The sequence below is a fragment of the Hyla sarda genome, chromosome 4, assembly GCF_029499605.1.
Source record: "Hyla sarda isolate aHylSar1 chromosome 4, aHylSar1.hap1, whole genome shotgun sequence".
NCBI lineage: Eukaryota > Metazoa > Chordata > Amphibia > Anura > Hylidae > Hyla > Hyla sarda.
In genome coordinates this window covers 91,035,508-91,041,109 of record NC_079192.1, presented here as the reverse complement: position 1 = coordinate 91,041,109, position 5,602 = coordinate 91,035,508, and the positions used below count along the sequence as shown (strand labels likewise).

The following is a 5,602-nucleotide window of genomic DNA, read 5'->3' as shown; positions in this document are numbered from 1 at the left end:
AGTATATAGTTCATTAATGGTGGCACAGTATATAGGGAATTAATAGATGAATGGTGGCACAGTATATAGTTCATTAATAGTGGCACAGTATATAGTTCATTAATAGGGGCACAGTATATAGGGAATTTATAGATGAATGGTGGCACAGTATATAGTTCATTAATGGTGGCACAGTATATAGGGAATTAATAGATGAATGGTGGCACATTATATAGGGAATTAATAGATGAATGGTGGCACAGTATATAGTTCATTAATGGTGGCACAGTATATAGGGAATTAATAGATGAATGGTGGCACAGTATATAGGGAATTAAGGGGAGGTACGGTATATAATTAAAGGGAAACTGACAGGCTGTTTACTCGCACTAAACCCAATACACTAGGTTACAGTGCAGTATACAAAAATTGGTCTTTCCATTTTCTAGGTATTGCCCCACATTGCTAGTATGCGAAGTCAGTCTTGTGCGCAATGGAGGCGGAGCTTCCCTGCCTCCATCCTGTATGCTGTGCTATGCCTCGCCATCTTTGTATATTTATAATTATGTTTTTTTGCCAACTTTAGTATATTGTAGACTGTAAGCATATATTAGTGTGGTGTCCATCTCTTCAGTGTAAGAACCAGAGCTGTGTGGAGATTCCTGCGTAAGGTGGGTGATTGGTGATGGTTGCTGGGTGATGGGTGCTGGGTGATTGGTGCTGGGTGATTGGTGCTGGGTGATTGGGGATGGGTGATGAGTGCTGGGTGATTGGGGATGGGTGATGGGTGATTGGTGCTGGGTGATTGGTGCTGGGTGATTGGTGATGGGTGCTGGGTGATTGGTGCTAGGTGATTGGGGATGGGTGATGGGTGCTGGGTGATTGGTGCTGGGTGATTGGTGCTGGGTGATTGGTGATGGGTGCTGGGTGATTGGTGCTAGGTTATTGGGGATGGGTGATGGGTGCTGGGTGATTGGGGATGGGTGATTGGGGATGGGTAATGGGTGATTGGTGATGGGTGCTGGGTTCTGTCATATAGAGCTCAGGTGGGGGCATATAGGGGGAGATTTATTAAAACCTTTGCAGAGGAAAATCCTTCCGCAAAACGATCTGATTGGTTGCTATGGGCGACTGCACCGCTCTTTCTCTGCACAGGTTTGATAAATCTCCTCTATAATACAGTATATTATAGGGCAGCTGTCATATCTTTTCTGTAAATAAGACTGACAGCACAGCCAAAGTGTATATACACATGGCAGACCTTCATAGAAACTGTTCTTGACTCGATTTTACAAAAACACCAACTTTTATGGGGGCTAAGAATGTCGAGAAAGCCTGGCGGGAGGCCACTGTGTCCCTGGGCCGCAGCACATCTGCCCATTAAGTCTGGCAGACGTTTTTTAAATTATGAAAAGTGCCCTCTTTTTTACTTGAGCCCCTGCCCTCCAAAATGTCTGTGCATGTCCCTGGTCTGCAGGGCAAAGCACAGGGGGCATTATATGTGAAGAGCACATGACAGGGGGCCCCCTGTCCTGTGCCCTTCACATATAATGCCCCCTGTGCTGTGCCCCTCACATAATGCCCCCTGTCCTGTGCCCTTCACATATAATTTATATGTGTGGCACAGCACAGGGGGCATTATGTGAGGGGCACAACACAGGGGACATTATATGTGAGGGGCACAGCACAGGGGGCATTATATGTGAGGGGCACAGGACAGGGGGGCATTATATCATATAATGTCCCCTGTGCTGTGCCCCTCACCTAATGCCCCCTGTGCTGTGCCACACATATAAATTATATGTGTGGGGCACACAGCACAGGGTGCATTATATGTGTGGGGCACAGCACAGGGGGGCATTATATGATATAATGCCCCCCTGTGCTGTGCCCCTCACATATAATGCCCCCTGTGCTGTGCCCCTCACATATAATGCCCCCTGTGCTGTGCCCCTCACATATAATGCCCCTTGTGCTGTGCCACACATATAAATTATATGTGTGGGGCACAGCACAGGGGGCATTATATGTGTGGGGCACAGCACAGGGGGACATTATATGATATAATGCCCCCTGTTATGTACCCCACACTTATAATGCCCCCTGTGCTGTGCCCCTCACATATATTGCCCCCTGTGCTGTTCCCCTCACATATATTGCCCCCTGTGCTGTTCCCCTCACATATATTGCCCCCTGTGCTGTGCTCCTCACATATAATGCCCCCTGAGTGGACAGGACATGGGGCTTTATATGTGAAGGGCACAGCACAGGGGGCATTATATGTGAGGGGCGCATGATAAGGGCATTATATGTGCGGGACGCATGATGGGGGCTTTATATATGAGGGGCGCATGATGGATGCATTATATGTGAGGGGCAAAGAATGGGGGCATTATATGTGAAGGGCACAGCACAGGGGGCATTAAATGTGTGGGGCACATGACAGGAGCATTCTATGTGAGGGGCACAGCACAGAGGGCATTATTATGTGGGGGAACAGGACAGGTCATATTATATGTAGGGGCACAAGATGGGGCATTATTACTATATGTGAAGGCACAGAGTGTTTTGCCTTTCAGAAGTATAGTGTATATTGTGAGGAATTTCTGGGGTGGTACGTTTTTTAGGGGCCACAATACATTACGGTATTTTACTCAGAGGGTAGTTACAGCACAGCAAGTTATATTCAGAGAATGCACTGTGTGGTAGTATTAGATTTAGAGGGCACAGTGTGTGTTAGTATTATATTCAGTGGGTACAGTGTGTGATAGTATTATATTTAGAGGGTGCAGCGTGTGATAGTATTATATTCAGAGGGTGCAGTGTTTGGTAGTATTAAATTTAGAGGGCACAGTGTGTGGTAGTATTATATTCAGAGGGTACAGTGTATGGTGGTATTATATTCAGAGGGTACAGTGTGTTGTCTATTCAGGGGGTACAGTATGTCAGAATTATATTAGGAGGGTGTGTGACAGTATTATATTCAAAGAATACAGTGTTTGGCAGTATTATAATAATTATTGTTTTCATATAGAGGATCAGAATGCATTGGCATAGTGAGGAGACGTCTGGGCATCAAGTTCTGCAGAGAGAAGATTTAGCTGGAACAAATCCTGGCGGTATGTACCATCTGAATTAGATAAGGAAAGACTATAGAGAAGACGTCACCTGTAATCACTGATATCATTGTTTATTCTCCTCACTATAGAGAAGACGTCACCTGTAATCACTGATCTCTATAGTGAGGAGAATACACAATGATATCAGTGATTACAGGTGACGTCTTCTCTATAGTGAGGAGAATACACAATGATAAGACGTCACCTGTAGTCACTGATATCACTGCGTATTCTCCTCACTATAGAGCCTTAGCACTTTCCCATTCTGTGGCAATTGGTATATATGATTATTTTTCTGACATATGAGCACGGCCTAAGAGTCTTAAACAAGGTTAGGACTGTATGATACATTTAATAATATTGTAAGTTCCGTAATCTTCTGTCCGCCAACACAAAATACTCTAATAGCGCCCCTCCCGAGACTCGACTCTGGATCCGCCCCTGCTCCCAGCATGCCCTGACAGCCGAAGGCTGAGAGTTGTAGTTTTGCAACAGGTGGGCAGCCACAGGGGATCGGTGTTGCAGTATGTCAATCTAGGGCCATGGTGTCTGATCTTGAACTGGCAGCAGGAGCCATGACCACTTTAAATCAATGGCTGCTGGGACGTATGACTAGTGACATCCTTCGTTCCAGACCGCAACGTCAGGGACGTCACTCGTCAGACGTCCCGGCGGCCAGCGCTGCTCATTGAGCCTACCGGAGTAGCATTGATCTATGTAAGAAACCTATGGGCCGAGGCTGTTGGGGCCACCAAATTATATTACTTATACAGAATGTCTGGTTAGGAGAAACAAATATAACGCACCCACAGGGAGTGGCGCCATTTTAATAAAATTTGTCAAAAACCTTAAATAACAGTCATACAGAATATATTAGAAAGCTTTTTTGATTTTCAGCCAATCAGAGAGCAGCACTACTGAAATAGAACTCCCAGGAGGTAACAGTGTGTCAAACATGTGATGTCATAACCATTGTCCACCAAAGAGCAGCACTGAGCAGAAATAACACTGCTCCTGTTCATTTTCCATCAGTGAGGGGCCGGTGCTGGACACTGTGTAGGGACGCGGGAATGCAAAGTCATACACATGACTGTGACTGGTAAGTGTTACATTGTTGTGTCCAAAAGATCTTTAGTGCAGTTCCATGTGTATTTCTATGATAAACATGTAAATAATCTATCTTTTTTTTCTTATCTTAGATGCACTATCTCCAGGACATGGAGTAGCATTTCCGGACCTACAGCAAGACGTTGGATGAAGGCATAGCCCCAGAAATAACACTGGTCCTGTTCATCAGTGAGGGGCCGGTGCTGGACACTGTGTAGGGACACGGGAATGCAAAGTCATGCACATGACTGTGACTGGTAAGTGTTACATTGTTTTGTCCAAAAGGTCTTTATTGCAGTTCCATGTGTATTTCTATGATAAACATGTAAATAATCTATCTTTTTTTGTCCCCTATCTTAGATGCACTATTTCCAGGACATGGAGTAGCATTTCGGGACCTACAGCAAGACGTTGGATGAAGGCACAGGCCTAGGAATCATGCACATACACAGAAACATTTGCCCAAATTATAGAGGTAACCTCCTTTAGTATGCCCAGAGGAAGGGCCATACAGTAGCCATGGATTCCCTACAGGTTTCCTCCCCTCTGGAGGTTTTTCCTGTCCTGAGTATTAGTTACTGTACGCTCTTTGTGAGTGATGGGAGGTTACAAAAAATCCCCTACACAAACATTTTAATAAATAATAAATAAAGTTCCCCTTTTTTTAAACTGTTCTTTGACTTGTTCGACTCATTTATTTATTTCTGTGTGTGAAAATAGAGTTAGCAAAACATGGATGACCAAAGCTGCTCTCCTGCACGATCTGCATAATGTGGTGCAGAGAGAGGCAACTGGTGCTGGGTGGTGCAGTTTATGAGGCAAACGTAGAACACCCAGCAAGTTCCATGCACACGCCTTTTTCTGATGAATGGGACTCATGCAGGGAACTTGCTAGGGGTCATACGGTTGCAAAGGATCAACTTTTGGGTACATGAACTGTCCCTTAAAGGGGTACTCCGCCTCTAGATATCTTATCCCCTATGTAAAGGATAGGGGATAAGATGTCTGATCAAGGGGATCCTGCTGCTGGGACCCCAGCAATCTCCATGCAGCAACCAAAATTCTAAATAGTATGTTTAGATCACTGGTTCCTGTGATGGGATTCGTGACATCATGCCACACCTTCTTGTGACATCACACCACCTCCCATAGACATAAATGGAAAGGGCGTGGCGGGAGGTCACGACCCGCACCACGAGAACCCAGAGTTCTTAATATATTATTTGGAACGCCGGGTGCTGCATGAAGATTGCGGGGGTCCCAGTGATCAGTCATCTTTTGTCCTATCCTTAAGGTAGGGGATAAGATATCTAGGGGCGGAGTACCACTTTAAGGAATTAGAGAGTGTAGGCATGCCTTACAAGCAGGTAGAAAAAGAACAGCTGGGAGAAATGACA

At 45.3% G+C, this 5,602-nt stretch overlaps 1 long non-coding RNA gene across 1 annotated transcript in view; it reads left to right on the top strand.

Moving 5' to 3' along the window:
* The window catches only part of LOC130368224 (uncharacterized), a 10,050-nt gene extending 5,204 nt beyond the window's left edge, over positions 1–4,846 (top strand). The window contains exons 2-6 of the long non-coding RNA XR_008892378.1: positions 3,014–3,098; positions 3,996–4,036; positions 4,131–4,197; positions 4,298–4,462; positions 4,566–4,846. This is a non-coding gene — a long non-coding RNA (uncharacterized LOC130368224). The remainder of the gene's footprint in view (positions 1–3,013; positions 3,099–3,995; positions 4,037–4,130; positions 4,198–4,297; positions 4,463–4,565) is intronic.
* The last annotated feature ends 756 nt before the right edge of the window (positions 4,847–5,602 follow it).